The sequence below is a fragment of the Pteropus medius genome, unplaced genomic scaffold (assembly GCF_902729225.1).
Source record: "Pteropus medius unplaced genomic scaffold, Ma_sr-lr_union100, whole genome shotgun sequence".
NCBI lineage: Eukaryota > Metazoa > Chordata > Mammalia > Chiroptera > Pteropodidae > Pteropus > Pteropus medius.
In genome coordinates this window covers 2,305,104-2,315,960 of record NW_024356397.1, presented here as the reverse complement: position 1 = coordinate 2,315,960, position 10,857 = coordinate 2,305,104, and the positions used below count along the sequence as shown (strand labels likewise).

Sequence of the window (10,857 nt, the reverse complement as noted above, 5' to 3'; positions counted from 1 at the left end):
ACAGAACAACCCAGGATTTTTTGCTAATCCCGTCAGCTCTGGCCTTTCTGAGCTATAGACTTCTCACCTCAGGACACCACCCTTACCCCCTTGGAAAGAGGGCTGGCTGGGGCAGTGAGGGGTGTGTGCATGTGTGTGTGTGTGTGTGTGTGTGTGTGTGTGTGTGTGTGTGTGTGTGTGTGTGTGTGCATGCACTCTCCTGGCACAAGGGCAGCAGGCTATGCCCTAGGGACACCCACACCTTCCTTTGCTGTGTCCTGGGGAGGGGGAGATTCGTCCACCCTGGATGAAGCCTGATACCTTCTGCTGGTTTTGCTTTTCCTCCGTGTGTTCTCCTCTGCTTCCTCACTGGGATGGAGGAGGTCTCCATGTTCACTGTGAACCCTTCATTTTACAAATGTAGAAGCACAGAGAGAAGAAAGTAACACACCCAAGTGTATGACAGCTGGAACTGGACCCTGGGGCTCCTGATTCTGAGCTCAGGGTTGGAGGTGGCATCTAAATGAGAAGTCCCTCACTGAGTTATCCCTCTTGCTCTGTCCTTCTTTGCCCCACCCACCCCGATTTCTTGAGATACTGATGCAAAACATGGCCTCTCCCCCACCCCCATCCCGCTCAAAGAAATTGAGATCCCAAACTCCCATGTTATTGCCTCTTTCCTGTCCCTACTTTCCCAGCGGCCTTGTTAGATACCTTCTTGCTACTGGGGACAGTCTTCCAGATGTTACAGTAGCTCCCCAGCCAGCTGGAGTCAGCTTTCCTGGCCTGAACCTGAGGGTGGGTTTGGGCTCAGAGGGTCAGCTAGACTATACAGTTATGAAAAAATTCCAATGGTCAGAGCAGGGGGATCGGAGGTAAAAGTAATGACTTTGGATTAGTCTTTCGGTTCAAGTCCAGGTGGTTTTAGGGGCATAGAGAGATTTGGCAGAGGGAAGGGCTATGCCCTAGCATCATTGTGTCTGCTGACAGCCAGTCAGAGCTGAGGCAGAGGATGAGAGGAGGTAGGCAAAAGCTTTTTTTTCATCTAACTTCTTGCCTTTGCTGTCCCTTCAGCTCAGGGCTTGGAGGGCTGGGATGTGTCATGAGCTGGGGACCTCAGTGTTCCTGGGGGAAGATACTGAGATGTTTGCTGTGGAACTCTGACCCTAGTCAAGGCTGTCAGACTGCATGGGAAGGAAAAGAATTTAAAAAATTGGGAAATGGGTGCTGCCGTCACCACATCTCTCAGGCTCCAGCTGGGAGTGAGAGGTAGGGGAATGGGTGCAGATCTAAGTGCCATGGAGTGAGGCTGGGCATCTGGATCCCTGGCAAGCTCTGTCAGCCTTTACTGCCCTAGGCAGAAAGGCTGGGCCGACAGATGGATGGAGATCTTGCCTGTACTTTAGCCCCTGAGTTTCAACCTGGAAGAGATTGTTGGGGTTTATCCAGTTCATTCCTTGGCTTCCACAAAGTGGCAGCTCCCTTCCAGCAAAGATGGGGGTGGCTGTCTCTTACAGATTCTTTCGCCTTGCGTGGTCTGACCTCCAGAGAGTACTCCCTCCAGTGTGCACTTCCTCCAGGGAGCACTCACTGAAACCTGGAACTCTGCTGTTTGATTGATGTGCGGCACAGAGAGACCGACTGGGAAAAACCTGGATTGTAGTGAGACCTCCGCTGGAGATCCTTGTATTCAGCAGCTGCCTCTGATCGGCTCCACTCAACCTTCTGAAGAATGCATGGATGTGGGACTGCGAGGTTAACGCTTCAGGAATGAAAGCCCCGCGGTGCCTGCTGCAGGCCCTGAGCACTGAAGTAGCTACACACCCTGAATGCTCTGTGCAGTACTCTGGCCGTGCCCCCTGCCCGCTGGGCCTCTGAGCATGCCCTGTCTCTGGTGCAGGGAGGCCATGGTCTGACAGACCAGTGACCTGTCCCTGATGAGGGCTGTGGGATTTGGAGTTTTTGGGTACCCCAGCGATGCCCCATCACTTCCTGTGGCTTGTTATTAAATATACTGGTAATGCAGGTTTGAGATATATAGTCTATATTTCCAGCTCCTGACTCTTGGCATTAGTGGTACCCCTCCCCCCTCCACTTTGAACTGTTTCTGGCAGATACTGAAATAGCAGCCCAAACCAGGCCCCTCTCCCCAGGTTTCTTCCCCAGTGGTGGCTATTCTCTTTCTACTCTCAGTTCCAAATCTTTTCTAAGCATAGTGGGAGGTGAGGCAAACCGGTGACTCTCACTTAGCACTCCACTGCCCCCTTGTGGTGAGTGTGAAACCCTGCTTCATTCAACATGTAAACTGGGATCTGACCAGATTCCAGCCCTAGCAAGTGTCTTGATATCCCAGGGGATTTTTTGAGTGTGCTCACCGAATTCTAGATTGTAAACCTTCCCGAATCTCAATCTCTTCGTTTATAAAATGGAGGCAACAATGTCGTCGTGATACAAAATATGGTCGTGAGGATCGAATAGGTAACGTGCCTCTCAGTAGATAAAAGGCTTTCTATGCTGCAATTGTCGCATAACTTGGTTATTATTTCCCCGAACCTGACCATCCCCAGAGAACATGTGGAGAGTCACCACTCTGTTTTTGGGACTGCTTCATTTATTCATCTTTTCCTTCAGTATTTGAGTGACGGCTCTGTGCCGGGCATGCCTCTGGGGACTGGGGACGAGGGGATGGATGGGTTGGAGCCCCTGCTGCAGTTAACACAGATGATAACAAGTGCCCAGTGTTGACAGATCCAAGAGCACAGAGTGCCTGGCTCGTAGAGGTGATGGCGGACTGAATGGGTGTTCACGAGGTGAGACGGGGAAGAGCATTCTGGGTAGAGGTGCAGAGGGGCGTGGGCTGGGAGTGCCCAGGAGCAGGGTAGTTAGAGCTACATGGGGAGGGAGGTGACACCAAGGTGGTGGCAGCCCTGCACAACAGTGGAACTTACTCAGGGGGCATCGAGGTATCTGGAGGGTTTCAAGCCTGGAAGTGACATGGTAAGATCTAGATCTTAGGGAGTTGGGGTTAAGTTTGTGGGTGGGGGGCAAGCTGGAGATAGAGACAGTAAGGAAGCTGTGGTCAAAAACTGGCAAAAATGATGGTGGCCTGGACTAGGATGAAAAGGAAGGGGACAGATCCAAGCGATATTTGGGGTTCAGGCTTTGGTCGCTAGTTGGATGTGAGGGGTGAGGGAGAGGGAGAAGGATGCCCTGGTTCCTGGCTTGAATAACTGGGGCGATACTGATGCCTGCCACTCACCAAGGTCATGTTATCAGTTAGGACTTTCTGAATTTTCAGGAAACGCAAATGATATTTGGCTTGAGTGGAAAGGAATTTGTTAGTTCATGTAGCCGAGAAGCCAAGGGGTAGCCCTGGCCTCAGGCCCATCCTGCCGTGAGTCAGGTCTCTAATGATGGGAGCAGGGCCTTGCTCCCTTTCGTGGTCTGGTCTGCTCACCTCAGTCAGCCTCTGGTGGGCCGTCTTGTGGTTGGAGCAAGGACTTGGAATCACACTGTTGAATCTGAATGCTGGCACCACATTTACTAGTTGTGTGACGTGAGCAATGTGGTCATCCCTCTGTGGCTTCATTCCTTCCTCTTCAGAGTGGGAAGAAAGCAGGGCCTAGCTAGGGCATTTTTTGTTAGGACGAAATGAGAGTCACACATGGAGAGTGCTCGTGTTATTAGTCTCAGCCTCCATGTGAGGCAGGGTGTGGGCTTTATGGCCGCTTAAGTTCAAATCTATTGGGAAAGAGGGGGTTATCTCCTAGGTTACTTAGGCCAAACCCTGAGATCAGCTGTGATTGGACCTTTTTGACTCTGTGCTAACCCTAAAGTACTGAGCTATAAGTATGGAATGTTCTAGGCCTTGGTCATTGCTCTACTTGGGGATGGACGTAGGGTGTAGTAAGATACCCCAAGCCACAGGGCCCAAAGGAGGAAGCTGTCTTCTCATCAGATACAGGCCTGTTTCAGTATTGGGGTGAACAGATGCTGAGTGGCCGTAAACCGACCTGGCTGCTGCAGATGGGGCCGTAGGGGGAAGCTGATGAGCCCAGTTCTGGTGTGTTGAGTTCGAGGCACGTCAGAGATATCCAAGGGGAGTTATCGGGTGGACAATTATATGGGGCTGAGGTTCAGCAGAGAGAGTTCTGGGCCATGATATTGCTAGAGACGGAAAATGGAGCTGTGGGAACTGATCGGGTTGGGGTGGGGAAGGAGGAGACTGAGCATGTTGCCCTGGCAGGTCACCACTTACAGGCAGTGCAGAAGAGGAGCTGCCAAGAAGGTGGAGGAGGAGTACCAGGGAGGTGGGAGGGAAGTGGGAGTCAGGGAAGGAAGGATTTTGGGACTGAGGGGCTCGCTAGGAGTGTCTGGGCGAAGGGGCCTGATGCCCAAGTCCTAGGAGAGAGGAGTAAGTGTAGGCGTCTTGCCGGACCCCACAGTCCACCTGAGCTACCGCTGCCACTACTCACAACCTCAGGAAAAAGGAGCCCCATACTGAACAAAGTAGGAATGTGGCTCCGTCTGGGTTAGCGGACCCATTGTAGCAAGAGGGGTGGGTTTATTTGTTATATAGTATATGCCTTTGGACTGTGTGAATGCTTTACCATGCACATGTCTCACCTAGGCAAAATAAAACAATAAAAAACAAAGCACACACACACATAAAGGAACCTGATTCTACTCCACAGCTACTGTGCTTCCCTTCCAAGCTGAAGCAGACTTCCATAAGTCCTGACTCCTGCCAGGAGGCTCGAGACTGCAGCCAGCTTCACCACATCCACGAAGTCTACCTGTTCACTCTGTCTCTCCCCATGATGTGAGCAGTAGGAGAAGTAGGAGGCCTTCATGGGCAGGCCTTCTATTCTTCCAGTGTGCTCATTCGAACATTCTCATGATGGTCCCTTGACCTTGTCCACCTCTTCTTCTTCCCTGTCCCTCAGCCTCTTCCTATGCCCACCCTCTTCTCCTCCAGGTTAGATAACTGGGCATTCATTATTCAGTCCTGCTCCTGCCCATTTCCTGACTCGTGGAGCCCTCCTGATGGAACCTCAGCCCTAAAGGGCTGTGACTCTCTGTTCTTTGAACTTGCTCCTGGGCTGCTGAGTGCCCCCCGCCAAAAACATCGCAGCCCTGGGCAGGCTGATGGCACCAAGAACGGTCACCAGGCCTCGCTGAACTCTTGCCAGGCCTGGCCCTTGCTTCAGCCAGCTCTCTCTCTTGATGCTGAATTACTGCAAATTATCCCCAGTCTCAATCCCTCCTCCCCTGCACTCTGCTTAGATGCCCTTACCTCCTACTTCTCACAGAAGAGAGGTGTCAGCAGACAAGACTCCCTCCCCTTCTGTCCTTTGGAGCCAGAGGCTTTCTATATATCCCTGGGAGAGGACCCTCTTCCCCTCACAGAAGATATGCTCTCTACCTCTGCACCCCTTCCCCTCCTGGGTGCCAATTGTCCTCCTTCACCCCAGTTTCCTTAATGCTCCTTTAATTGCTCCTCTGCTGGCTCTGGTTTCGAGACACACTCAAGTTTCTTCCACCTTAAAATAGCCTTCCTCTCACCCACTGCTTCTCCACTTACTACCCTGTGTCTCACTTGTCTTTGCAGCCAAACTTCTCCAAAGAGTTACCCATACTTGCCATCCCATGTCCTCGCCTCCTGCTTACTCTTCAATCTTCTCTAGCCTGACTTCTGTCTACACTGGCAGGTCAAGGTCACCAGCCCCCGGTGGTTGCTCTGAAGCCACTTTTCAACTCTTATCTCGGATGCCCTCCTGGCCACTCACATTGCTGCCCAGACTTCCCTCTTCCTCACAGCTCTCCCTTGGCTTCTGGAGAAGCTTGAAGACTAGAGAGGAGAGGCCGAGACTGTGGGCTCCAGAACAGCACTGGGGCCACACCCAGGGGCCGCCACTATCTTGGTAATGGAAATCCTCTCCTCATTAGTAAAATGGGATAAGGATAATATCTACTTTAGGATGCCCGCGCCCCCACCCCAGGTGATGTGGACTTCAGCATATGGGAGTCTGGGCTCTGTCTGGACACCTGCCTGAGTTGAATCCAGGCCTTGCTCCCAGCTGTGTGCCCTTGAGGATAGCTTGCTTTGCCCATCCCTGTCTCACTTCTCTCTGAGGGTCCTGTGTCAGAACCTCCTCTTTCCTCTCTCAGTGCTTGCATGCTGCGTACCTCAGGACTCTGTCCTAGGCTTTCCTCTCATCTTGCCCTCTTGCCCTGGGTGCTCCCCCTTCTCCAGGAGCTGAAATCACCATCTTTACGCTGTGGCTCTGAGACCTGCAGCCCCAGCCTAACCTGGCTCCTGAATGACCATTAATCCCTAGGTTACTAAATCACTACAGTGAGTTACTGAGCAGCTACTCTGGGCAGCCACTGCTCTAGGCACTGGAGCACATATGGTAAATGAGACAGAGGGTCCCTGCTCACAGAGCCCACGTTCTGGTGGGAAGGGACATTTGATGGGCATATGAACAAGTATACAAGATAACTGCACACAGTGAGTGTGCTGTGAAGAAAGTAAAACAGAGGCAATGGGGTGGAGACCTGTGGGGCGACTTTAGGTGGAGGTGGTCAGAGAAAGCCTCCCCCGGGAGGTGGCATTTGAGTTGATACCTGACCCATGAGGAGGATCCAGCCAGGGGAAAGGCTGGGGCACAGGGTTCCTGCCAGAGGGACAACGGGTGAAAAGGTCCTGCCCTAGGAATGAGACTGGCGCGTCTGAGGGACTGAAAGGAGGCGAGCTCGGCAGGAGTTTAATGATTTAGAGGGAGAGTGGCATGTCAGGGAGGAAGGCTGGGCCAAAGCACAGAGGCTCACGGCGAGGGCGGCCTTGTTCCAAGCGCGTGATCTTCGCTCTTGCCATCTTCTGGCGCTCAGTGCATGGTACCTCCTCCTCCCTAGCAGCCGTCCTTGATTCCCCTCTCTCCTTCCCCTCCACAGCCGGTCCATCACCAAATATGGTCCACGCTACCTCTCGGAGCTTCGCTCCATCTCCCTGGCCACCATCCTCACCTCTCGCTTGTCTCTATCACCTCTCACCTAGTCTACCCAGGGGAGATCCTGAGGACTTCAACCCCAGCTCCATTTCTCTTGGAGTCTCTCTCCTCCTGGGCAACCCAGATGCTTTCACCCCATGACAGCTGCTCTGCATTTGAGATTGACAGTCTATGTGAATCCTCCTCTTTTTGTGACTTTGGACCCCTTCCTTGCAAAACAACAACCCAGCTGAAGGGAGATTTGCCTCCTTCTTGCATTGGTTTTCATAAGAGCCACCATATTAGCTGGCCTGAGCCATCTGCTCAAATGTCGGCTCCATTAAGACAGGGATTTTTGTTGTCGTTGTTCATTGCACATAGAGGGCTGTCACAAAATAATGTTTTTGAATGAATAGCATCGCTCCTTAAACTTTTTTCTTGATCACAGGATGGGGAGGAGGAAGAAACTATAAATGCATCATAACCCCTTCATTTTCTTGAGCGAAAAATGTGTTAAGTTTCCAGAAATGTGCTAGAACCTGACCAAAGCACGTTGGAGTTGATCATATGATATGCTGCTGGTGTGAATGGAAAGCTTTGGAGAAATGGCAGCAAAATTGAAGGGGACAGTTGGTAGATTTCCAGATCTTGTCATGCTCATCTTTTGGATTTAGCAACAATGAAGTGTTGTGAGGAAATCAAATAACTCCAAAATGCTTTCAATACTGTTAGTTCTTCAGATGCCACTCTTCATGGGTTTGCAAAAAAAAAAAAGATCAGCATATTTTTTTTCCCCTGTGTGTGAGCTGGGTGGAGAGGGGCAAAGCTATGTGATTGGCTGAAGATCTGAACAGCATGCTCTACACCTGGAAAGGTGTTCCAGACGTTATGGAAACCGTTGGGGCAGAACCAGCTGCTTCAAATACACAGGTGGCTGGTGAATGGCACAGTGTGCCGCTTGTTCGTTCTCAATTTTGAATGTATATTTTTATTTGAAATATCTTTATCGGACACCAACTGTTACAGGAATTGTAGGTGACATGAATTAAAAGTAGACATGATATTTTGTCCTTTGTCATTTGAGAGGAATAATGACTATTTCGAAACCACTGGGCAGGAAGCAGTGACGTCTCACCTCCCCTCTCCCAGTGTTTCTTAAAGTGGGTGCCATGCTCCTCTAGCACTTTATTGGGTGTTATTTGAACAACAACAGCACTCTGTGATCTAATAAGTTCGGGGATTATTATGTTAAGCAAAGCAAAAACAGGCTTCTTTATTGCAGTTCTTTTAAGAGGCATCGTCATGCCAACATTGTGATGAATCTAGGAAAGGCATAGAGGATTTCCAAACAGATTTGACTAAACAATTCCTTTTTTCTCTTTCTCCTCCTCCTTTTTTTTTTTTTAAGGATCATCTCATGGGACCACCATTCCAATATATACACTTTGGGAAATGTCATTTAAAATCTTCCCTGTGGAAGAGAAGAAAAATTTTGGAAAAAATTTTGGAAAAAATTAGGTCATGCCACTTCAGATAGTGCATTTTCCTTACTTTGTCGGAACAACAGCATAAAATTAATTTTGTTTCCAAGGACTGTAATGCCACATTACTAAATTTAAATTCACTTTTTTTCCCCTCAGAAACTGTTTTAAAAAACACATTTTGGAACTACTTCTTATGTGAAACAAACCTCTTCAGGGAGCCATGGCCAAATATATTCATGAATTTGATACAGGATACAAATGTGAACCCAGAATTTCAATTTTGCCACAAGTATTTTACCCAAAGTTCCGTGGTTCTTGTGATGCAATAGATCTTGGCTGGGTTTCTGTCAGCATGGTTGTCACACTAAAAGCCCATTCCTCGAAGAGCTCTTTTGGTCGCTTTGGTTTGACCAATCCCTACAGCAGCCCAGCACCCTTGTTGTCTAAAATGAACTGGGGTCAGTGGCCTGGGCTGTTGGCTGGGGAGCGGGGTCTGGGGGCCAAGCTGAGGAAGCCTGAGGACCTGAAATATCCTCTCTGCAGGGAAATTGGCTGCACTGGCCAAGAGATTGATAATGTTTTACTAGACTAATCTGAGCTTACCTTGGTATGTTCTATCATGTTATACATTCTGAACTTTAATTTCTGAGTCATAACTGGCCACTGTGGTTATGGCTGGAGGTTGTCATGTTGGCTCTGTTGCTGGTCTAAAACAATGGAAATGAAGAGATTCTTTATGGAACTACTTTCTTATTAAAAACTAAGTAACCCCTTTGGAGGAATTAACCCATGGGCTGCCAGTTTGTGACGACTGGTGATTGAAAAATCTCTGTCTCCAGGTTTAATTCTCCTTTGAGCACCAGAGCCACATACAGAGCTACCTACCAGATGCCTCCACCCGGATGTTCCGCACGTCCAAAATTGAACTCGTCATCTCCACAGCTTTTCATCCCGGGTTCCTGTTCTCAGCGATGATGCAGCAAGCATCCAATATGCAGGCTGCCCTGGGAGTCCTGCTAGGCTCTCCCTCCTTCCCTCCCCACTCCCAGCTCATCACCATGACTTACCTCCTGATTTAGTTATTAACAATCTCCGGTAGCCATGTCCTCCTCTCTATTTCCTTGTCATTGTCTTCGAGTCCTTATCCTCTCTTATCAAGACCATTTCCACAGCCTCCTAACTGGTGTCCCTGCCTCCAAATCTTCTCCGCCAAGTCCTTCTAAAGCTGTGCTGTCCAATATCATAGTCACTAGTCACCAGTGGCTATTTAAATTAATTAAAATGGAATAAGTTGGAAAATTCAGTTCTTCAGTCTTAGTAGCCACATTTCGAGTACTCAGTAGCCACAGGCAGCTAATAGCTTCCATACTGGATAGCACAGACTTAGCGCATCTCCATCACTGCAGAAAATTCTATTGAACAGTATTGCTCTGTGATTACATTATTGCCTAAAGCCTCCCTGGTTGTCCGTTTCTCTCTGGATAAAGTCCGGTCTCTTTAACTTAGTTTGTACCTCCACCTTGCCTGGCCACACCTGTCCAGCTGTGCCTCTCATCCTGTCCCCACATGCACTCTCTGTTCCAGCCACCCCAGCACCCTGCCTGTGTGGACCCTCCTGCCTTCATGCCTGGGCAGCCTGGAGCCCCTTGCTTACCTGCATAACCCCAGACTTGGTTCAAACACTGCTCTTGTTTGGGTTTTGTAGCGCCCTACCCCAGGCCCACATACCTGCTTGCATCACATGGCACATTTCTGTTGGCACTGCCTTACTGTAGCATTTAGTACTCTGTGGATAATTTGTCTGCCTCTCTCTCTCTGTGAGGTCTGCCTGTGCTTTCTGCCTGTCTGCCTCGCCCAGGCCTAGCCCAGGAGCTCGACAGGTGGGGGTAGGGGTAAGTGTGAAGAGACTGGAACACAATCTTGAGAAGTACCAGAGTTAGCAGGAGGCTTTCATTTGCAAGGAAACTCTGCACTCACACTTGCTTAAACAGTTAAAGGAATTTATCGGCTCAATCAATTGGCCAGTGCAGATGGACCTCAGGGCTGGTTTGACTTGGGCTCAACGGGTGAAAGCCTAAGTAGGAATCTGGTTTCTCTCCAGGCCCATGTGGTGCTGCATCAGACTGAGACTGGCGCCCCCGTGTGGCCTAAAAGGAAACAGCAGCTCCCAGGGCTATGGCTTCCCCGTCCAAGTCTTGGGAGGGAGGTTCTTCTAGGAGGGTGAGGAAGCGACTTTCCAAGGAGCCTACAGTAAAACTCTCCTTGGCCCAGACGAGTCATATTACCACTGTGACTGTGTAACTTGCCGGGGATGGGCATGGTCTTGTATGCCCACCCTAGGACCCATGGAGGAGTCAGTTCCTCATAAAGCACACAGTTGCATGGGGGAGGTGTGTAGACAT

General features: G+C 50.0%; 1 protein-coding gene across 3 annotated transcripts in view; it reads left to right on the top strand.

Moving 5' to 3' along the window:
* Positions 1 to 2,479, top strand: part of SMIM41 (small integral membrane protein 41) — a 5,322-nt gene extending 2,843 nt beyond the window's left edge. For all 3 annotated transcript variants that reach the window (XR_005652637.1, XM_039862108.1, XM_039862109.1), the window contains one exon: positions 1,497 to 2,479. The gene's annotated coding sequence lies outside the window, so the exon portion shown is untranslated. The remainder of the gene's footprint in view (positions 1 to 1,496) is intronic.
* The last annotated feature ends 8,378 nt before the right edge of the window (positions 2,480 to 10,857 follow it).